Here is a 24300-nt window from a genome sequence, read left to right as displayed (position 1 = left end):
CATTTGGATCTCTTAAGAGGGTGGCCAAGTAGTAAAAGTTGTGCCATTTTAATTTTTACTTTTGATTTAGATTCAGTAAATGCATTTAACTTAGGTGCCTATTGAGTAAATTCTGAGTCGTCACACTGGGGAAGGAAAGGGATGACAGGACACTAGCCAGTTCGTTTGGAATTGGTAGATACTTCCCAGGAGGGCACCTAGGGAAGTGTGGACCCTGCTGGCTCAGGATGGGGAGGACCAGAGAATTGGTGCATACTCAGAATGAATCAACTGATAGCTTGCCCTCATATTACCTCCCAGTGACTTGGCTAAACATGGCACCCGCCATCTGCTCTGGCCATGCTCCTTCGTGCTAGGCGACGCATTGTCCCTGAGTCAGAATTGTGCTTTATGCCAATCTCTCCAGCCTTAAGGTTGCAAACCTGGTTCTTTTCTCTTATAACATTTGCCCCTTTCCAGCCCTGCAGACCTTTCCAATTCTGAAGTAGAACAGAAATCTCCGATTGCTGCTTCTGGTTCCATTCATTCAGTCCCCAGAGATGTAACTTTGGTCTGGTGCCTTGAACTCAACAAGGGCAAATGTTCTCTTCCCATCTCCTTATTTATCTTGGCTGTTGATTTCCTATAAACCAATTTTGTTCTGTGCTTTCACTCTGTCGCATCGCTCAGTGCCCTCTCCTCACTGGGGTTCACAATAATAAGAGATCATTTAATCCAGATCTGGGTTCCATACACAGGTTCTTTCTTCACTTCCTCCATACTAAAAATACTTAAGAGACTCATTAGTTTTCATTGACAAAGACCATAAAGTAACTCCTGTCCTATAATAACTTCCCATCCGTTGTTGTTTGTCCTTCACTCTGGAAGACTACCATGACATCAGGAAAGTGATGCTATGACTTGCAAGTAATGAATTTAAGGGAAGGAGGGCTGTGCAAGGTCACCTGCCTCACTGTCCCCTCCAAGGCTATGTGGGTCTGACCCTTGTCCCCAGAACTGACAGGTTAATAGCTGACAGTCAGGATGCTATCGAGAACATCAACCCATGAGACATTTTCAAAGATTGTGCCTCATCACCCTAACGAGGCCCTCCAGGTCAATGCCCTCTGGCAAGCCAGATCAGGGCTCAGGCAGCCCGACAGTGGTCATCTTCTCTCAGAAGGGTTTAATTGTAGAAAAGTCCTCCTGCTAAGTCATGGACTTCTGACCTCCCAAACTCATGAACTCATTTCAAAGGTCAAAAATGTCCATCTTGGGATCTCCTGGTCATCTACACTCAGGGAAAGAAATACAAGCAACCAGGGGCCGTGCTTGTAGAGGTAGTCATCTTCCTGCCGCTGGGTGTATGTAGCAGAGACACCCCCCACGCCCCCATAGCTAGTCCAAGACTTCTTCCACCAAGCAGTCCCTTATTTAGTGTAACATGTATGTACCCTGGGACAGCACCTGGGGGTTGGATGTGTCTCTTCTGGACTGCTGTTAGCTTGAGACCTTACTGGCTACGTTCCCCCCATAACCCCCCCAGTTCTACTTAACCAGTTACCCTCTTCCAAAGGGACATTTATATCCAAGGTAGAGCAAGAACAAATATATAAACATTTCCCCAACACCGTGGAGGCTAAATCTCTTCATCAGGCCCATAATTCAATTTAGTTCCTACTAATATTAGTTCCCCCCAAAGTTCTCATCCCAATGAGGCAGCCATGCAGGATTTTTTTTAATCCTTCCAGGCTGGGATCTCAAAGGCCTCTTTCGTCACTCGCTTGAGTCATGATATTCCACTGGTTGCAAAACCTGTCTGGATTCTGGCTCCCAGATTCACTCTTTCAACCAAGGTCAGAGACTCCATTCCCTCCATCAAGAAGAGACAAACATGAACAAAAAGGTCAAGAACTAGGACCAGATCTTGGAGGCCAAAAGGTCCTTTCCCTTTCCCTGCGGCTCTCACCAGATGCCAGGAGCAGAAGATTTCCTGCATTCCAGGCCAGGAGGAAATGCTCCGAATCTAATCAGAGGCTCTCTTTCACCATTGTTAGCCACCATTCTACTCTGCAGAAGAGATTGCATCAGCTGAGCAAACTATCATTGCAAGCACCAAAACTCTGTGACATCTGCTGATGGGAAGGGGACAAGGGCAAAAGTTCTTTCTCCCCTTTTAATTTTCTTAATTTTTTTTTTCCTGAGGGTTGCCCAGGGTCACACAGTCAGGAAATATTAAGTGTCTGAGACCAGATTTGAACTCAGGTCCTCCTGATTTCAGCACTAGTGCTTTGTTCTTTCTCCCTTTAAAGGCTACTGAGTCAGAGGCTTTTCCTGGATTAACAGTCTAAACTTTTGGACAAAATCCCTTCCCCTGTGGCTGTTTCTGGGACTAAGGGATTGCTGAATCATCCCAAAAATTGAGAGCTCACTGATCACAAAGGGGAGCTTATCTCTGGTCCCTGCACGTTCCATGGGCAGCCTTCCCCTAGTTATATCCACCCCTACTTAAACTTTTGCTCTTCTCAGCAAATTTACTGAGCTCCATTTGGCCACATCCCCAGTTCTGGGAAGTTCGTTAGAGTTTTGGCAAGCTCAAGTGTTGTCTTTCTGAGTCTCTCAGCAGAGCTTATAGGGCCCAGTTCTTAATTGTCTCCCAAAAAAGAGTTGCAAATGGTTAATTCAGCAAAGTTCTTGGGTAATCCCCCCATTAGCCACCTTTTGTGGGAGGTGGTGGAACTGGAGACTGCAATCATTCCAAATAGAAGGCCAGGCAGATTCTACAAACAAATGGCGTTCGCCAGTTTATCCTGGATCCCTACACGTCTGGCACTTGGAAAGATCCGCCCTAACATAAGCTATAAGAAGAAAAGCAACCATTAAATTAGAACTAACAACTGACAAACCTCAATTGTGGGGGGAAGAAAGCTTCTCAGAGGACATTTCTAGCACCAAATGGATTCCCAACATGGGATTCTTCACAGAGGGATGAGGGGCCTGCTATGGGCTGGTTCACCTCACAAAAGGCACGGAGCCGCCCTCTATCACTGAGAGTGGGCAATCTTTGAGGGGCAGAGAGCAAGGCGTAGCTGTATCTGGCATCAGAAAGCAGTCCTAGCAACCACAGGACGCCCCAAGCACCAGGCCGGACTCTCCAACAACAGGACCGACAGGTTTACCTCATGCAGCTCCCCAGAAGGAATCAAGCAATTTGGGATTGGTTGGAATCAGATTCTCTGATTGTGGATTAGGGAAGTGCCTCCTAATGAAGGAAGCTCCAAAGTTCAGGGGGCTGTGGGTCTGCATGTCTGAAATAGCACAAGCCCCCACTGGTGAGCGTCTCTTCACGAGTCAGGAAATAGATTCAACTCATTTACAGCAAAGGCCTTAAGCTGGTATAGTAAGACCAGAGCTACATTTCCCCATAAACTTGGGGCACACTATCCCACAAATATACATGGCCAGTTAGTTATGAGGTACACACGGAGGGAAGCTATGTGATTAAGGCAACTCGTGCTTCTGGGAGTGCAATATAGCTTTTCTCCTAGTAGTTTCATTCTATTCCCCTCTGGGTGCAGTTTCTCCTCTTAATAGGTCATTCAGCTAAGTTGGATCTGTTCTCGGCAGCCAAATTCCCAGAATTCTGGGTTAAGAATCCCTTAAACCCGTTGTTAGCTCTCTTTGCAACTGGGGATCAGGCTCCTTGAAATTTCTCCCTGATTCTCCTCTCTCTTTCCCTCCCACCTCCCCCACCTCCTTCTCTTCTCCTTCTCTCTCCCCCTCTCTGTCTCTCTCTGTCTCTGTGTCTCTGTCTCTATCTCTCTGTGTCTCTCTCTGTCTGTCTCTCTGTCTCTCTCTGTCTCTCTGTCTGTCTCTGTCTCTGTCTCTCTCTCTCTGTCTCTGTCTCTCTCTCTGAAACAGAACAGATAAATTGCTCCCATTGCCCCCTAATAGAAATTTAATGCTCACGATCCCACAAAGATGTTTTTCCCCTGATCTATATCTCTAAACCCGTAAGCTTGTTTTATTGTTTGGGTTTTTTTAAGGCTTGCTAGGAATGTGCCTAATCCTTAAGCAGCCAGTGACAAGCTGTTCCTCCAGTCTCATTAGGGACAGCTCCATGGTTCAGGAATTACAGGGTCCAGACACATGAACACCCCACGTTGTTGTTACCAGTAAAATCTGTGATTTTATCAACTAAACTGGAGGGGATAAGGGAGGGGGAATAGAGAAGGACCTGGGATATGGTTAGGGACCAAGTCTTAACCCCTTCTACTACTTGTATGCACACACACACACAAATTTCAAAAGGCTTTTATCTGTGACTCCCCCAAAAGCAAAATATCAGAAAAACGAAAATCGCCCACTGCTGAGACAGCATTTCTGTAGAGTGTTTATGCTTTCATCTTATTTTCAACATTTAATGGCAGGTTTCCATGTATAGATAAAACACACATTTTTAAAAACCCAAGATACCCATAATTATATTCTTCTACCATTCTATCCTTCTGGATGTCTAGGTGGCAGAGTGAATAAAGCCCTGGTCCCAGAATTAGGAAGATCTGAATTAAAATTCAGTCTCAGACACTAGCTGCGTGATCTTGGGAATATCATTTAATCCTCTTTGCCTCAGTTTCCTCATCTGCAAAATGAAGCAGAGAGGAAAATGGCAAACCTTTCCAGTTTCTCTGCCGGGAAAATCCGAAATGGGATCACCAAGAGGCAGACGTGACTGAAATGACTCAGTGACAAATTCTATCCTTTCCTGGCAGTTCACTGCAAGGCTACTCTGTAGTCTCAACCATGTACTGCAGCATTATTAGAAAGCTCCTTCCCTGGTGGAACAGTATTTTAAGACTGTCTTTTACTTCTCTGTTATCTCCTGGAAGGATAAAGCTTCCAAGTTTTTCGTAATTATGTTTGAAACACTCAATATTGAGAGAGAAAAAAACACCAACAAATGACCATCCGAATATCTAAGTGATTATAAAGGGTTGGTCCCAAATTTGGAAATTCCCAGAAGGGAGGTGAAGCTCAAAACTTGACACGTCAAACCGTCTGCTCCCTCAAATGGATAATTAGAAAAAGAGCTGATTTGTTTAGCACAGTTAAAGAAGTCACACTTGCAGGGCTCCTAAATGCCAACAAGACTGGCTGGCTGATGACAGAGAATGCAACAGATGGAGCACGGATTTCAGTCCCAAAAAGAGCACATTTCGAAGACAGCCAGCAGAGTGTCGAGCTAAAATTCAGTGATTCAGCTAGAATGCTGCTAAAGGCACATCGGAAGGAGTCACAGGTGACCTCATGGAGCCGTTTTTATTTAACAAGTCATTAGTAAGCTGAGTTTAAATCCAGCCTCAAACATTTTCTAGCTGTGTCAACTTGGGCGAGTCACTTAACCCTTTTGACCTTAGTTTTCTCATCTGTAAAATGAACTGGAGGAGGAAATGGCGAACGATTATTTGGCAAGAAAACCCTGAATAAGGTAACGAAGAGTTGGATTTGACTGAAAAAGACCAAAACCAAAAAACAACCCTATTAAAACAGTCATTAGTATGGATGTCTGACTTTAATCCCACCGGGACGTTTATGTCAGTTGCTGTCAGAAGACATTGTTGGCAGGCTGGCATCCCTTCTGTTCAAGATCCCGAAGGGAGCCAGCTTCCAGCAAACCCTGGATAAAGTGACCTACATACGGCAGGAATATAACATAGCCGCTTCTTGCCTGAAGGAAGCTCTTGGGTGAAGATTATTCATCTTGGGGATAGTTGAAACATGCTGAGACTATCTCCAATTTTCCAGTCCTCAAGGGTGGCCGCCATCTTATATGCTGGCAATTGAGAGCCCTCAACACCTCTGAGGATCTGATCAGTGTTCCCTGCAGAAGTTTCTGAGCAGGAGATTTGTCTGGATCAAAAATAAATACCGTACACACTGTCACCGAGACGTCCTCCCCAGCCCACTCATGGGAGCCCAAAGTGTTCCACCTGATGGTACGGCTTCGTTGGGGATTATCAGTGATGGAGCAAGGCCGGAGGCTCTGGGGGCTCCTCTCCATTCCATGCATTGATATACTTATTCCAGGCAAGATAACCATGGATGGAGTCTGTGGAAAAGTCGATTGTTTTAACATTTTATTCGTCATCTTTGCAGCTTGGCTCTATTGTGCAAACTGGAGTAAAGCCCTGAGAGTAGAAGAACAAGCTCCATGAGTCTCCTAAAAAGTTACAGAGACAGATGCAGGTGACCACAGTGTCTGCCTTGAAACTGGGGGCCATGATTCCAAGCAACAGATTGGTCACAATGATAGCGGAGAGTAGGAGCCCCTCATATCCTAATGAGACACTACTAACCACCCTCTCCATGCAGATATTCTCTCCTCTCTGGGCTTTCATGAAATTGTTCTCTTTTACTTCTCTTCCTATCTGTCCTATTACTTGTTCATAACCCTAATTCTAACTGTGGCCATATCCCAAGAGACTGGAGTGGATCCTCTCCTCTTCCCTTGCCATAGTCTCAGCACCATCATCTTTGTGAAGGTGACTCCCAGACCATCTCACCAGTCTCAGTCCCTCTCCTGAGTTACAAAAAGTCCTAAAACGCCCAGTCACATATCACCAATTCAGAGGAGATATTCCAAGACATCTTGAACTTAACATGTCTAACATATCTAACAAACTCATCTGGACCCCTAAAGTCAGCTCCATTCGGAACTTTTAAAATTTCTCTTGAGAGCAGAAGCTTCCTGCTAATAACCTAGATTTGCAACCTTAGGGTCATCCTCAACTTTCCCCACCAATCCAAGCAGTCACTAAGTCTTGTTTAAACACAGGTGACTGAACAGCGATAGCGAGATGGAGGTTACTAGTTTTGATGACAACTCTGTGAGATCAGAAGGTTGGAAGATCCTGGGTCAGTAGGGAGCTACATTGTTCAGTGCTTCTCACAGGAGAATAAAGGGACTGAGAAAGCCCAAACCAAGCCTTGACTTGCCAGCCGTGTAGACATCATAAATCAGAAAAGAAGTGATGGGCTTCTACGAACCCATGTTCTGTTCGTGTTTCTGTGAATCTTGTGATAGATTTTCATTTATATTTTAACTATGGAGCAACACTAATCCATCTTCTGTATTTTAAACATTTCTTTTACGGTAGAAGAAATACCCACTCTATACCTGATCAGTTTTGTAAATAGATCACTTTTCCAGGAGGAAGCTTGTTGATATCTTATGTGGCAACTCTAGGTAGAAACCAAGCTTGAGCTTTAAGAGATTGCCTCGCTTTTGTAATAGCAAAGGATGGGAAACCGAAAGGGTGCTCAGAGATTGTGGAATGGCTGAACCTGTCATGATATGGAAATCTGAGGAGATAGCCTTGTGCTGCAAGAAACAAAAAAGGGAATGGTTTCCGGAAATCTTAGGAAAACTTGTATGAATGGACGCAAACCAAAGTAAGCGGAACCAAATGAACAATTTGTACAATAACAATGATATCGTAAAAAGCTTCCATTACTCTGATCAACGCAATGACCAAGAACAATTTCAAAGGACTCGCGATGAAATATACCGTCTCTGGAAAGATTGCTGAGAGATTCAGGGTATAGATTGAAACATTTCCTTCTCTTTCTTTTCTTCCATTTTTAGACGTGGCTAAAGTGGGAATTGGTTTTGCATGACTTGTAATGGCTTTTGTTTTTTTTTTTCCTTCCCAATGGGAGGAAGAGAGAATTCAGAACGGAAAATAAAATAAAATAATATATTTAGAGAGACTTTGCTTGGGGCTAAGTAGGGATGGGGGTAGTGAATCAGAGAACTCCAGAAGAGTCTGATCCCTTCATTTTGGAGTAAGGTTCCTCATGAGCCAAGGCTGTGGGAGCCCCAGCACTAGGGAGAGCGAGGACTTATTTTATCATATAAAACGCAATATAAAAGTATGGCGATCCGACATTATGGAAAGTTCTACAGCAGTTTAAGCTTTCTTGGTCTTGCCTCACTCTCACCTATTGCAATAGCTCTGTAATTGGCCTCCCTGCCTTCAGGGTAACCCCTTTCCCCATTCATTCTTGACACAGCTGACAATCTGATTTTCCTAAAGCACACATCTGATCTTCTCATTTCCCTAATGAAATGACTCCAATAGTTTCCTCTTGTCTCCAGACTCAAATGTGAATCCTTCTGTTTGTCTTTGTTTAGCCCCGGTGTCTAGCACAGTGCCTGACACATAGTAGGTGCTTCCTAAATGTTTGCTGTTTGAATGAGCATCCAGAGGAGGGTGGCAATGGGGAAGGGCCTGAAGGTCACCCATATGAGGATCAGTGGGGCCCTGGGGATGGTTAGCTAGAAGCAAAGACAGAGGGGGAACAGCTTAGCTATAAAGGGCTCTCCTTAGTTTTGGTCTGCTTGGTCCCTAAAGTCAGAATCAGAGGCAACGAGGCAAAGTTAGGAATCGCCAAAATAAGGTTCGATGAACGGACAAACTTCTTAAACTGAGAACCATCCGAGAGTAGAAAAGGCTGCCCTGAAAGGTAATGAGCTTTCCTTCCCAGAAGTCTTTAAGCAGACTTCTCAAGGTTGACCTTGAGGAGGTTGACCTAGGAGGGCCCTTCCAACTTGGAGGATCTGTGATCCTGTGATTTGGACTCACAAACTCACAGGTCTTAGGGCTGGGGGGGTGGGGCTGGGATCTGCCCCCTGGGATCTGTGGGTGGAGGGTGTGCCCACAATGATGAAATCTGTTCACCAATTAAAACAAGGAAGACCAAGATGGTGCCCCTGCTCCCTGGAGGCAGAAGGAAAGTGTCATCACCGAGATTATTGCAAGAGCCTCCTTGTGATTGCGAGGTTTCCCAGCCTCAAGAGGCTGTTCCAAATAGCTGTCCCAGTGATTCTCTCGAAGCCCAGATCTGACCTCTTAACTGCCCGGCTCCATCAGTTCCAAGGACCCCCTTTTGCCCATAGGACCAAATTGCAATCAATCTGTTTACAACTTGGTCTCAACTTGTCCAATCTCATTGGACAGACCTGCCCCTCCTGCACCAGGAAACCCAATTGAACTGGTGCCTCTTTTTCTCACTCATATCACTCCAGTCATTTCCCATCTTTCTGTCTCTGTACTGGTCATCCCATGTGACCTCTGTCACCTCTGCTTTATACAATTCCCTTTACTTCCTTTAGTTATATCTTCTACCCAAAACCTTTTCCTGATCCCCTCAACTGCAAGAACACTTCCTCCCAATTCCCTTTGATTGATATTTATTTCTTCTTCTCATAGTTATTCACATTTTAATAAAATTATCTTATGTAGTCTTCGACCCCATCCCCACCCTCCAGAGGTGCTCATTCATTCAACAAAAAATTCCGGCATCTCCTACATGCTAGATAAGGTGCTGGTTGCTGGGAGTAGATGGAGGAAGGTGGAATAGCCCACGTAATTAGGAATCTTTTTGAAGGATTCTGGGAGATTTCTGACGCATCCAGAAAAGTAAGTTTCTTACGACCTTAAAGTCTATCCTCCTCGGGTTATTTTTTTAAATAATAGTTTATTTTTCCCCCAATCACGTGTTAAAACAATTTTTAACATTTGGGTTCCCCCCCAAATTTGAGTTCCAGATTCTATTCTTCCTTCCCCTTCCTCTTCCCTGAGCCGTTAAACAATCTAATACGTGATACGTGTGCAATCGTGTGAAACATTTCCATGGTACTCATTTTGGACAAGAAGACGCTAAAGAAAAGGTAATGAAAGGAAGGAAGGAAGAAAAAAGAAAGGAAGGAAAGAAAGAAGAAAGAAAGGAAGCGAGCAATCTGCATTCAGGCAATATCAGTTCTTTCTCTGGAGGCAGCTAGTCTGCTCCATCATGGGTCCTTTGGGATTGTCTTGGATCATCGCACTGGCGACAGCAGCAAAGTCATTCACGGCTGATCATCCTATGGTGCTGCTGTTGCTGTATATGATGTTCTCCTGATTCTGTTCATTTTGCCCTTATTTTTTTTTTTTTAAATTAAGAAGCAACAGCACTTTAGTGGGTTCCTGACCATCTATGATTTATTTCCTCTTTAAACAAGTAAATTACATATCCCTTTAAATTCACATTTATGGAGAGAAATAAAATCTGATAAATAGAGAAGGCGCAGTAATGGGCATAGAGCTAAGAAGATGGGTCCTGGCTTAGTCATTTCCTAGCCATATGACCTTGGGCTGGTGACATGCTGGTGTCCCAGACTGGCCTCTTCCTACCTGTACCATTTCTTTCTTTCTTTTTTTCTTTTTCTTTTCTTTTTTTTTTTTTTTTTTTTTTGCTGAGGCAATTGGGGTTAAGTGACTTGCCCAGGGTCACACAGCCAGAAAGTGTTAAGTGTCTGAGATCAAATTTGAACTCAGGTCCTCCTGATCTCAGGGCTGGTGCTCTCTCCACTGCGCCCCCTAGCTGCCCCTGTACCATTTCTTCATGCATCTTTCTGCCTCCTGAGCTGACCTGTCTGTAAGGATAGGAGAGAAGTTGCTCCGTGAGCTTCACTCCCACTGGTCCCCAGCCTGAGCTACTGAACACCCCAAGAAGATGCTTATGGATCCCAACCATCCTAAACCTGACAAGCCTGGTTAACAAATGCCCATTCAGCCTTAGCCCTGCCCACCCCAGTGATCCTGCTGTCATTACACAAACCCCCTTCTCTATCCCCTCCTTTATTCCCTTCCACCCCACCCTAATCCAGCCTCCCCACCCCCTGCACTGGGCTCTCTGAAAACCCATTTTCATCTCCCATCCTCTCCTTTCCCTTCCTCATCTTGGGGCTCTCCCTGAGATGTGACTCTCTCCCAGCGACAACCCCCCGGCCATCCTTCCCACCGCTGCTCGCACTAATTCCCTGAGTCACTAATTGAGACGGAACAGTCAGTCGGTTAATAAGCATTTAGTCAGCACCTTCTGTGTGCCAGGCACTATATTAAGTGCTGGGGATACAAAGAAAGGCAAAAGACATGAGGTTTCTTTCTTTGGGGAGCCGGCCATCTGATGGGGGACACACGGTGCAAACAACTATCTACAAAGAAGATACAGCCAAGGTTAAATGGGGGTAGTCTCGTTGACACGAAAAGGAAGGAGGATTCTCGCAGAAGGTCTCCCGAGTCTGCTACTGTTGTTTGTCCCTGAAAAGAAGCATGACGTCAGGGAGGTGCTGCCGTGACATCAGAGAATTGGATTTAAGGAATGGAGGGAGGAGCAAAACCTCCTGCCTCACTTTTTTTCTCCAGAGATATCTGGGTCCAGTAGCCTGCAAGAGATCGGGACAACTGGAGATGACCCAGGATGCAATGGGAGCACAGGGAGGGCAGGAGACAGACATGAGGGAGGAGAGGGAGAGTTCTAGGCGTGGGAGAGAGCTGGAGAAAATGTCTGGAGTTGGGAAAGGGAATGTCATGTTTAATGAATAGCAAAAGAGGCCAGTCCCTGCACTAAAGAGTATGTTCCATGAAGGGGAAGAAGGTGTAAGAAGACTGGGAAGGTAGGAGAGGACCGTGTTTGAAAGCCCCAAAGGGGATGTATTTATTTATTTTCTTATTTCTTTATTGGTTTGTTTATTAATTTGCTATATTCCATCCTGGAGCTAATGGGAGCTATTGGAACGTATTGAGGATGAGGGTCAGACTTAACTTTAGGAAGATCAGTTTGATGGCTGAGTGGAGGTTGGGTTGGAGAGGGGAGAGACTCGAAGCAGGGAAACCACCCGGGTTCTCCTTGTTCCCGATTGCTTCTTTCTCCATTGCTCAGTAACCTCTTTTCTTTTAGGGTTCACTCAGACCAAACCAACTACTCAATGTTCTGCTCACTATTGTCCAGTAACTTCCAGGTTTCTTCCCTTTTTCCCCTCAATGAGTCCAGGGTTTAGCCCACAGCCTTTCTTTCTTCCCAATTTATGCCCTCATACTAGGGAGGAACATACCAATACTCATCAAGCACCCTGAACTCCCATGACTTACTCCTCGACCTCCTCTCAGTGCCACACGAGAGGTGGTCATACTCTGGACTGTGCTCACTCACAAATGCTCCACTTCACATTCACGAATGCTGGAATTCCCTTATCACAACTGTCATTCCACCTCTCATCTGCCTTGTAACCCCATCCCCACCGGGACCTCCAGTCCCTCCACTCCTCACTTCGTTCCCGGCCATCCCTCCTGTACTAGCTACACTCCCTCTTCCTGCCCATCCTGCCCCCTTAAATCAACTCTATACTCATCTCTTGAACGCCTTCTGACTTTATGCAGTCTCTAATTTTGTCCTGCCAAGCCTTAGCCCTGGATTTTCTCTGACCTTTTGCCGCCTTTGCTTCTACTAGATCCATGCTGATCTGTGCTGGAGAAATCATGAAATTCCATTACAGATTTATAGGCCTTAATCTCAACTGGGCTCTCACTGCTGCAAGGCAAGCCTTTGACAGTTTTCCAGCTGGCTCAATATCCCACTTACCCACAAATCCTCTAAAGCTTTTCATCCCTCCTGAAACCTTCCCTGATTCCCCTTTCTCTCCCCATTCTCCGTCTGAAGCCTTCCCTAATTCCCCTTTCTCTCCCTTCTCCATGAGAGCCAAGCTTCATATTTCACTGAAAAAATGAGGCCATTTGCTGAAAGCTCCTGTCTTCTCCCCTCCCCCTCAACTGACATCACCTAGATGCCTCTCCCCTACCCTCTCCTTCACTACAGTCTCACATGATGAGGTGTCCTTTGTCCTTACCAGTGTGCCCACTCCCATTCCATCCCCTCTTCGCCATCAGGTCCTTAATACTATTGGCTAACAAATCCTCTGGTGCTCATCTAAAAGGAGGGAGCTGAACTAAGTGATAAGAAACTTATTGATTGTGGATGCCCATCAGTTGGAGAATGGCTGAATAAATTGTGGTATATGAATATTATGGAATATTACTGTTCTGTAAGAAATGACCAACAGGATGATTTCAGAAAGGCCTGGAGAGACTTACACGAACTGATGCTGAGTGAAATGAGCAGGACCAGGAGATCATTATATACTTCAACAACAATACTATATGATGATCAATTCTGATGGACCTGGCCATCCTCAGCAAGGAGATCAACCAAATCATTTCCAATGGAGCAGTAATGAGCTGAACCAGCTACGCCCAGAAAAAGAACTCTGGGAGATGACTAAAAACCATTACATTGAATTCCCAATCCCTATATTTATGCCCACCTGCATTTATGATTTCCTTCACAAGCTAATTGTACAATATTTCAGAGTCTGATTCTTTTTGTACAGCAAAATAACGGTTTGGTCATGTATACTTATTGTGTATCTAAGTTATATTTTAATATATTTAACATCTACTGGTCATCCTGCCATCTAGGGGAGGGGGTGGGGGGGTAAGAGGTGAAAAATTGGAACAAGAGGTTTGGCAATTGTTAATGCTGTAAAGTTACCCATGTATATCCTGTAAATTAAAGGCTATTAAATAAAAAAAAAAAAAAAAAAAGAGGTTTGGCAATTGTCAGTGCTGTAAAGTTACCCATACATATAACTGTAAATAAAAGGCTATTTTAAAAAAAGAAGAAAACTTATTATTCAATAGAATTTGAGTTCTAAATAAGTTCTAAAGAAACTTATTATTCAATTTCTAAATAATTAAATTGGTTATATTAAAAAAAAAACAAACAGAAGTGAGTATGAACCGGGCCCATATGCCTTATTGAGTCACTCAAAGCCATCTCTTGGAAGACTTAGCCCCAGCTTGAGTAACTTGTACAAGAAGGAGTACAGACAAAACAGTGATTTCTGAGGGTCTGGAAGGAGAGAGGCAAAAACTGGGTCTCACAGAGCTAATCCAAGTTATATTATTAGATTACTTACAGAGTCATCCAAGCTGGAATCGATCAGAGAGAGGAAGAAGGCAGTTAGGATTGAGCTGTGACATGGGGTGAAGCAGAAGTCTGCTTATCACCAGTGCAGGGACTAAGGGAAGTGGGGAGAACAAGTCCGCTGGATCCCAATCCCCCTCCCGGGGCCTGTCCATTCAAAGGCAACACAGGGTAAATCTGTTGCCTCCTTATTCACACTTTCCCAGGAACCTGAATTTTGCCTCAGCCACCAAGAGGCCAGAGTTTTAGTAGAAAGAAATAGAAATGTCATTTTAGGCCGAGAGCCCAACCTCTGCCCTAATCTCGGGAGTTTTCCTGACTGGGGGCTTGGGGTGACACGATTGAAGCCACAGCTTCTCACCTAAAACAAACTCCCTAAAGCCGCAGAGGAGGGGACTGCTCCGAGACAGAGGCAATTCAAGTGCCCCCGTCCACGAGCAGCACGATTTTAGCCAAGTGATCCGAGGGCAGAAAGAAATAAGATGTAGGAAATACTTAGCGACCTGGAAACTTTGATGTGTATTTCCTTCCATTCTTCTAATTCTAATGATCAAGAATAAAGCTCAATGAAACACTATTTTGTGGAGGGCAGGACCCGGGCCACTTCTCCACAAGGGGGCAGCAGAGGCCAGTCCAAGCTTGGCCAAGCTCCATCCGTGGGACCGTGGCCAAAGCCCTTTTCCCAGGATCCTGGTTCCTGCAGGGAATAAGACCTTTGACCGCACTTCTTTAGGGCCAGACCCCAGGGGAAGGGTCTGGTATTCAAGAGAAGGGGAGATTGTGCTCCCCAGGGCACATCAAGGACAGAGAGCCTGGATCTGGAGTCCCGCTTCTGACCAGTGAGCAATAGTGTATAAAACAACCAACAGGTGACAAGCATTAATTAAGCGCCAAGCGCCTCACCAAAGGGCTCATGGTGGTTGTTTTTTTTTAAGCACCAAGATTAAGTGACTTGCCCAAAGCCACCCAGCTAGTAAGTGTGCCGGGCCAGATTCAGGGCCAGCGTTCTGTCCCCTGCACCACCTAACTCCGCCACAAGGGGCTCACATTCTAAAAGGGCAGCTCATCGTCTAAGGAGGTTAATAGAACTTGCTCCGTTTCGCTCATCCCTATGGAGAGCAAAGGAGCTTTTATATTTGAGCTGGAAGAGACCACGGAGCCACTTCATCCAAAGCTCCAAATTTACAGGGAGGGAGAGCGTGTCACTTCGATTCAAATTCTGACTCTTGTTCACCAGAGCCGCGTGAGCATCTGTAAAACGAAGGGAGTGGAACAGACGGCCTCGGAGATCCCGGCCAGCTCTGATCTCTGATCTCTGATGCTAGAATTACAGAGAATTAGGGCTGGAGAGAGCCTGAGGAGAGAAATCATCGCAGTCAGGCTTGTTGAGGGACAGGGAGAAGTGAGAACGTCAGAGTGGGGGGAGACCTTCAGTCCCACTAACCAGGAAGCATCAGGGATGGACAAGCTTGTCTTCTGCCCATCCGAATACAAAGAATGAAACAATTCCTACTCGCAAGGAGTTTGTGTTCTAATGGGAAAGACAATATGGACCCATACACAGAATCGAGAGTACATATATATGTGTGTGTGTGTGTGTGTGTGTATACATATTTAGTTATGTATGAAAACATAGTGTACATAGAATAAAGAGTTTGGAAGAAGAAGAGATTGAGAGGAAAAGATAATTAACTCCGTTCTGGACTTGGGTTTGTCATATGCATAGACCGATGTTGATCTGGAATTGGAGCTCGGGAGACCAAGGTTGGCTGTATCAATCTGGGAGTCATAAGATAGTGAAACCCACAGGAGCTGATGAGAGAGGAAAAGCTCTCATTAACAAAGTTTAAATTTAAGCCTTCTCTCTGCTTGGTAAATACAAGGACAATACTCCCTCAGATTTGGGTGTGTGTGTGCTTTGTACCAATTATTCTTATTGTACCTGGCTAAGCAAATGCCCTTTGGACCTCCAGGAAAAGCTGGGTAAAGGTTCAGCAAAGGAGAATGGGGAGTGGTCTGGCAGGCAGCACTCCAGGAGAGAATATTTGGGAAAGTATCCAAGAAGAAAGGGTAGCCATCAGGAAAACGACATTTTCCAGAGTTTAGGCCCAGCCCGCAGGCTGTGCCCTGAGCTTGGCGTGACAACAATCCTTTGTGCTCACCCTTTGGATGATCTCAGCCACAGCAAAGTCCCAGAATTGTTTCCCACCGATATCAGATGGTTTCTGAGCTTGGACAGGCACCTGCGGGGCCCATGTTCCAGGCATTAAGCTCTGCCATGAATCAAGCTTGTCTCCTTGTCATTGGCAGGGCCACAGCTCACAGCATCCTCACATTAGGGGCAGGGTCCTGGCACACGTGCAAACTCTTTTCCTCACTTTGAAATTAAACTGTTTATGTCCTGACTCTCCTGTTTCTATTGGCACATGTGTCTTTGCTTACAAATTGCTTCCCCCATTTGGAAATCAATTAAACTTCTGTTTGTGTCCTGACTCTCTTCTCTAGCCCGCTCTGTTTGGCTCCAGTCACCCACAGGTTAGAGATCATAACCTGTCACACAGTATCACACTGACACTGTCTGATTTGACAGTATCAGAAGCAAAGCATAAGATGAGAAGAATGCGCTCTGAGGAAAGGCCGTCAGATATGGCAATTAAGAGATGATTGGTGAACGGTCAGAAGCCATATTCCAAAAGATTGAGGAGTAAATGGGAGGAAAAGTAGAAGCAGCTAGAGAGAAGGCTTTTTTTCCAGGAGCTGGGAGGTGAAAGGGAGGAAAGAGAAAAGATATTATCTCAAAGGGATGGTAGGGTTAGTGAAGGATTTTAAAGATGAATTGAATCTCTATGACATTTGAAAGATTATCAATGTCTCATAGTCACTCCAAAAATTAGGGAATAGAGATAATCTCATCTCCAATAAAGGATGAACATTGAAAAGAAAATGTCTGATCTTGGAGGGGTCATAGAGCACAGAGAAAGACACTTTCAGGCAAAACTGAAAGTCGCAAAAAGAAGCTAGGGAGAGGATACAAATTGGAGGCCAAAGATGTTTGATGACAGGAAAAAATAAAAAGGGATGGGACCAAGGGTATATTTATTTAGAAGGGTCAACATCGGTAAGGAGAAGGGCTACCTCTTTATCAGAGACTAGGGGAATGGAAGAGAGTGGGAGATAATGTTAAGAGATTTTGAGATGAAGAAAAAGGGAGAAACTCATTAATTTTCTCAGTACAGGAACAAGTGAGGTCCTCAGATAAGAGACTAGAGGGAAGAAGAGGTTTGAGGAGAGAAAAGGAGGCTTCCAACAACTTCTGTGGGGAGCGAGATAGAGAATCAGCTAAGGGAGAATAAAAAGGCTGCCTCGCTGTGGTGAGGGCCCACCTCACCAGGTCCTGACCTGACTTCATGCGTTCCCGAGTAGGCCTGAAGCTCTGTTCAACAGCTCCCAAGAAGGCAGATAAAGGGTTTAGTCAAAGGCTGGGGTTTGGCAGGAGAAGAATGGCAATGGGACAAGGGGACAGTGTCAGATTCAAATGGCTGACTGTTGGCTAAAGATGGGAAAAAGGAAAGAGAAGCATTTACAAAACAATCTTAATTATTGTTTCCATCATCTCACCCGTTGGGAGATTTTCCTGGAATAAACTTCAGGTGGAACCAAAAAGAAAAATGGCCCCTTTGGGCAACTGGACCTGGGCCATGGGAGTCTAGAGCCTTGGGAGGGAGAGAAGAGGAGAGGAAGTTATGGAGAGATGGCATAAATATTGTGTAGAATATGGATTCCTTAAGGTCAGGAACTAATTTTTTAATCTTTGCACCTCCAGAGCTTGATGCTACTCTTGGCATATAGTAGGCACTTAATAAATGCTTGTTGGAGTGAATTGAATCTCTATGACATTTTAGATGATCAAAATGACTCATAGTCACATTAAAAATTAGGGAATAGACACAGTCTCGTCTCCATTAATGGATGATCATTGAAAAGAGAATGTCCGAGCTTGGAGGGGTCATAGAGCACAGAGTGCAAGAGCCGGGCCAGGCCCTGGAGCTGGGAATGTCCTCACCCTGGCTCCCCGACTCCACCAGGACCCATCTAACACTTCCACTTCCACGGACATTTTCCTGACCCACAGATCTGACCGCAAAGCATCCTATTGCTTATAGGATTACAAATAATGGCGGAACTCGGAGGGCAGCAAAACATCAACTCATTGTTTTAAGATGAAAAGGCCTTTTGAGACTCTGCCATGTAACAGAAGCCGTTGGCAATGTGGCCACCGGGCCCGGCTCTGCCTCATACTTAACACGATCACCTCAGTCCTCTATAGAGTCCTCTTCTGCAAATTAAGGCCACTGGACAGGGTGACTCTGCTCTCAATGGGCACCAGCTCCCCCTGCTCCCTCTCTGTTGTAAACACCCAGCCCAACAAACTAGTCTGAGGAAGCTAAGTGACTTATCTGTGATTCCACAGGGAAGAAAAAATAGAGTCAAGATAGAAACTCAGAGCTTCTGACTCCAGTTCCAGAGCTTTTCTTCCATGTCAGGGCTGGGAGGAACCTTAGAACAGTCCGGGATGTTAAGACTGAGAGGGACCTTAGAACAGGGAATGGCGGAGCTGAGAGGGGCCTTAAAACAGGGAAGGTCAGGGCTGGGAAGCCTTTCTTCCCCAGTCATTAGTGCCCTCTCCTTGAAATGACTTTCACTGCTCTCATCCAAAAGCTATCAGAGGCAGTCAGGAGAGTGGGCCAGGTCATTTTAAAGGATGAGACTTTTCCTAAAATCTTTCTAAATATAATGGTAAGGGGGCAGTTAGGGAGTGCGGTGGATAGAGCAGCAGCCCTGAAGTCAGGAGGACCTGAGTTCAGATCTGGCCCCAGACACTTAACACTTCCTAGCTGTGTGACCCTGGGCAAGTCACTTATCCCCAATTGCCTTGCCAATATGTGTATCTATGTCTATATCTATACACATATGAAATTGTTAGCAGGACATTTGAAAATTAAAGATTAAACTGATATCTTACTGAAGTTAATGCATACATTTAGTGCTATCCCACCTAGATTTACTAAGGAGATACATTATAAAACCAGACAATATAAGAGAAAATTAATTTGGAAGAACAAAGAACTTGAGGCAAATAATGAAAAAAAAAGAAATAGAACAGGCAATTTGCATAGAAAAAATTCAAACCATCAATAGCCATATTTTTCTTTATTATTATTATTATTATTTTTGCTGAGGTAATTGGGGTTGAGTGACTTTCCCAGGGTCACACAGCTAGGAAGTGTTAAGTGTCTGAGACCAGATTTGAACTCAGGTCCTCCTGACTTCAGGACTGGTGTTCTTTCCACTGAATAGCTAGATTTTTTTAAAGTTCCTAATCACTAATAATTAGAGAAGTGGACACTCCAAGCAGCCCTGAAGTTCTACCGCCTCCCTCTCAGATTGGCAAAGTTGATAAAAAGAAAAAATGATGATGCTGGAGGGCTATGGGAAAATAGGCACACTGATGCATTGTTGGTGGAGCTATCAACTGGTCCAGCCATTCTGGAAAATCGTCGGGAATTACGACCCCCAAATTACCAAATCGTGCTGATTTGTGTACCCAGGGATGCCCATACTGGGCCTATACACCCAAAGAGATCAAAGCAAGAAGATAAGGATCCCCGTGGAGAAAACTATTTATAGCAGCATTTATAGCCCAGGATGTGGAAGTCTTGTAAAGGTCATGTAGCTTGGGTCATGAGATCAGAGGCCTCGGCTGGAAGTGACCTAACTAAGAGGCCCTGTGGCCCACCCCCACCCCAATTTGCAAAATGAGACACAGTCACAAAATTCTGTTTCGTGGGGTTAGCTCCAGAAAGCAAAGGGTCCTCAGAGACCCCTGGGCCAACTTCTATATTCTGCAGCAAGGCTGAGTGATTTTCCAAGTAGTAAAGTCTAAGTTGGCATCTCCAGGCTGGTTCCTGATTCTTGTTTGCCTGAGGGAGGGGAGGGGAAACACCTGTGCTTTTCCGAGGGATCCTTCCTGGGAAACATCTCAGCTGCCTGTCTGAGGAATGACCCACAGAGAGCTTCCTGTCACTGTCACTCCAGGAGCCCAAGAGACCGTTGTGGGCTCCCCCACGAAGGCTGCCATGTTTTTGGGGACATCCCTGGCTGGGCCTTTGGATGGAGAGTCCTAGCTCCAACATGGGGGTGGGGAGGAGGAGAGTGAGGAGCCTATCCTCATTCAGAAGTAGTGGGCAACAAGAACCAATGAGTTTCTCCTTCAGAGGCTGTTGGAAGGGGTGACCACAACTACCTGGAGTCCCAGTTTTGCTATGAACTATCTGTGTGACCTTGGACAAGTCTTTTGTCGGTCCCCTCCTAAAGCTCTCACTCAGGTGTCCGGACCCTCCCATCCCACCCATCCTGCTCATCTGGCTCTCCAAAGCTGTATATCCTGACCTCAATCCCTGTCCTTTCAAGGTCAAGGGAACTATGTGTTGTTGGAGATTTATGAGGGGATAATGGTCAGTCAGAGAGACCTCCCTCCTGCTCCCAAGATCCTTTAGCTCCAGCTTTTGTGGCTCCAGGCCTGCAGCATGAGCTCTCTGAGCCCAGAGATTTCTCCTCACTCCTAGGGAATAACAGTGGGCTCCCATGTCCTGCCGAGGAGCAAGACCCCAAGAAAACAAAAAGATCTGGAGCCAGAGGGTGGACAAGTACAACCTAAGTGGCCTTGGGTCAATCCCTTCATCCTGGCCTTAGCTTCCTCCTCCATAAATCCAGGGGACTGGGTGGGGCCCCTGAGGCTACCTTCCACTCCCATTTTTATAATCCCCTAAATTCCTTCCTCTCCTGGGCCTCAGTTTCCTTTTATTGCTAAATAAGGGGCAGAATCAAGGCAGGGGAACAGAGGTCTGGAGCTGGCAGGGCTCTTGGTATAACCCCTGGGGCTACTCCTCACTAGCTGGGGGAAATCTCTCTGAATCTCAGTTTCCTTTTGGGTCAATTGGAGGTTTGAACCATAAACCCTTCTAGCTCCAGACCTATGAGATTATCATGGCCTAGTGAATGCTTTCTCCTCCCTAATTTGTCTAAATTTTAAAAAAAATTACTTCTCTGACAAGGAAATCATTTTGTGTGACTTCACCTGGATAATTGATAACATATTGCTTGCCTTCTCAATGGATGGGAGAGGGTCAGGAAGAAGGGAGAGAACTGGGAACTCAACCTTTAATTATTTATCTTTCAGCAGTATTTTATTTTTCCAAATACACATAGTTTTCAGAAAGACCCGGAAAGACTTGCGTGAACTGGTGCTAAGTGAAGCGAGCAGGACTGAGAAAACAAGGAAACAAAAAAGGAATTTTCAACATGACTTTTTGTAAAACTTTGTGTTCCAGATTTTTCTTCCTCCCTCCCTTACCTCCCCCTCCTCAAGACAACAAGAGATCTGATCATATTTCCACATTTGTGCAAGAAAAATCAAATCAAAAGGGGGAAAACATAAACAAACAAACAAACAAATAAACAATGACAACAAAAAACTGGAAAATACTGTATGGAATTAACTGAGTAAAGACACTCTCATGGGAATATAAAGTATAACCTATACTTTAAATGTGACTTGGGATTTAGAATAACAAATAGAGCTATAGCTAAAGTTGCAGGTGTTTGTCCCCTTCTGTTTCCCACCACCTCTTAGTTAGCATTGAAATGCTTCCTTTAAAGGCGATGATGGCTTCCCATTCTCACATCGGGGGATATCTGCTTGTATAGCAGTTCTCTAGGAAACTTTAAATTAAGTTTATTATTATTGCCTGGTGTCTTTTGTTTCTGGGTTATATGTCTTCCATTCAGTGTAATCCCTCAAACAACGGAGGAAAGGCCAGGGGAAGGGTGGGGGCCTTTGAGGTGTTAATCTTGTGCTTTGCAGTTTATGCTTTGCACTCCTTTTGCTGACAGACGCCTTGTCGGGTGGGAGATGCCCTTTCTCTAGATATCGGAATAACCCCCTTTTGGGGTTTTCTTATTCTGAGTCTCTGATTGTTTGGGGGCCGATCCTGCCCCACACCATATATGCTTTGGTCCATATTCAGTTTTCATCGTGCTCTCTCTGGATGTGGATGGCATTTTCTGTCTCAAGTCTATTAGAATTGCCTTAAATCACCTCTAGAAGGAAGGAGTGCAGTTCAAGGCATGTGGGAGGAGGTGAGGGATGAGAGGTACCAAGGCACAGGTGAGTCCTAGTGGGGGTGGGCACAGCCTCAGGAGGCGGAGTCTGACGCAGCTACCGAGGCTCCCTCCTTAGTGCTCTCAAAGCCTAGCTTGCCTCCCTCCCTCTTCTCGGGCCAATCCCATTACACCAGGTTCCTAGAGGACCTCCTCTTCCCCCAGATCCTCAGCGGGGTATAAGTATGTGCTATCAGAGAATAAAGTTCTCTTTCGCTTCACCCCCGCCTCCTGGTGGTCTGTCTCTATGGGATCCGGGTTGGTGCCCTCAGACGGGTAAGTGTGGCCTAGCCGTGCCCTCGATGGACCGGCATTGAGAATAGCTCAAAGGAGAGTCCATAGGGGCGTAACCACCTCATTGTTGGAAAGAGCAGAGTCCGTCACAGATGATCATCACATAACCTTGTTACCATGTGCCATGTTTCTTTGGTTCTACTCATTTCCCTCAGTATCAGTTCCTGTCAGTCTCTCAGATCTCTCAGAAATCCTCCAGCTGATCATTTCTTACAGAACAATAATATTCCATAACATCCATATACTGTAACTTATTCAGCCATTGCCCCACTGCTGGGCAGCCACTCAAGTTTCCCGTTCCTTGCCACTACAAAAAGGGCCGCCACAGACATTTTTGTGCATGTGGGTCCTTTTCCCTCTTTTACAATCTCTTTGGGATACGGGTGCGGTAGGGACACCCAAGCGTGTGCAAAGTTTTGAAGGCGGAGGGAAATTGTTTCCTTTAAAATTTAATTAAAATTAAAAATTAATTAAAAAACTAGATTGTGTTGCCTTTTGGATCTGAGAGATCAGGATCTTCTAGGCTCCGAGGACTCTAGAGAAAGGGCTCGTCCTCCCAGGATGAGAGAAGCAACACTGTTCAAGGGCAGATCAGCTCCCTTTGACCTTTTGGAAATTCTAAATTCTCCTTCAATTGAGAAATCCTGGTCTGATCCACTCAGTCTGTCCCATCCGCCCACCAAGAGTTACCCATATAACAGGTTTCCTTAAGCTCACTCCTTGCAGAGACCCCAAAGCAGGAACGTGCCAGGCCCAGGATCCTCTCTCACCCCCTGCCCGTTAAGACCTTCTCCTCTCAGTGCCAGCCTCCATTTCCCAAATAGGACTTTGCCACTAGAGAAGTCAGTCTCTTGGCAGAACTGGCTTCCTGGCTGACAATAAACTTCCATTTTTGCCATTAATCATTTGGGGTTTCATGAATTCTTTCATGGAAAACCTGCACTCTGACCATAAGGGGATTTTAAGAGCTCTCTGCCTGCCACGAACCTCATCATTTTGGTTCCCTGATGGGAAATCGCGGGGATCCTAACCCCGGCGGTTTGATAGCCCTTTGGCCATAGGGGACCTCGATATTTTAGAAAATGAATGTTAAAGAAATTTTCTTTCATGTGATTGGGAAATATTTAATGAAATAAATCAAAACAAAATTTTAAAATATTTACTTACCGGTGTATTCTTCCCGGTAGAGTGTCAGCTCCTCGAGGGCAGAGGCTTGTATGTGTTTGTCTCCCTACCTTCCCCGGCCAGTACAAAGCAGGGGCCTGAAGAATTGAGTGGATAGTCCCCCGCTGACTTTACCGACTGCCCCAGTCTCATCTCCAGCCCTCCTGTCCAAGGATTTTCTCTTTTGTAATCATCTTCCTCCTCCCCCTCCTGCTCCCTCCTTCAGGTGGAAATCTTATCCGTTTGGGTGATCCTTCTAATCTCCCTTCTCCTTTCAGTTGGCTCCAACACTCTCCCCAGTGAGAGCTCACCTGAGCCTCCTCCCACCTACTAGGGGTAGGCCGGGATTGCCCTCACCTGGGGCAGGTTATGTCTCCTCCAGGTGACATTTGCAATAAGAAGATAAAGAAGAACTTTTTGTACAGGTTGGAGGGTGGAAAGAACAAAAAACAAATGGACACCGTGCTCCTCTTCGTGTTGCTATTCGTCCTTTGTTCTGGAAGAATCGGGAAGCGATTCCAGGACATGCAAGGGAGTTGTATGCAGTGACCGGGAGTGGGCAAGGTCACCTGTGGCACTCTCCCCTCCGGAGCCGTCTGGAGCCAGTGGCCAGAGCTAGATTGATCCTGGAGATGACCCCGATGCGATGGGAGACCAGACTTTTTAAGCTCAAGTCTCTGTTTGAGGCGACCAGAACTGAGACAGTCCAAAAAAAAAAATCAGTCTAAGAGCAATTGTTTCTCTTTTAGCCAGAAACCTAGAGGGTTCCCACACACA

General features: G+C 45.4%; 1 protein-coding gene across 1 annotated transcript in view; it reads right to left on the bottom strand.

Moving 5' to 3' along the window:
• Positions 1–23691, bottom strand: part of RNF185 (ring finger protein 185) — a 55544-nt gene extending 31853 nt beyond the window's left edge. The window contains exon 1 of the mRNA XM_031948941.1: positions 23527–23691. The gene's annotated coding sequence lies outside the window, so the exon portion shown is untranslated. The remainder of the gene's footprint in view (positions 1–23526) is intronic.
• Positions 23692–24300: the final 609 nt, after the last annotated feature.

Source organism: Sarcophilus harrisii, chromosome 1, assembly GCF_902635505.1.
Source record: "Sarcophilus harrisii chromosome 1, mSarHar1.11, whole genome shotgun sequence".
NCBI classification, from domain to species: Eukaryota; Metazoa; Chordata; class Mammalia; order Dasyuromorphia; family Dasyuridae; genus Sarcophilus; species Sarcophilus harrisii.
Note: the sequence above shows the minus strand (reverse complement) of the source record. Positions and strands in the feature narration are given on the sequence as shown.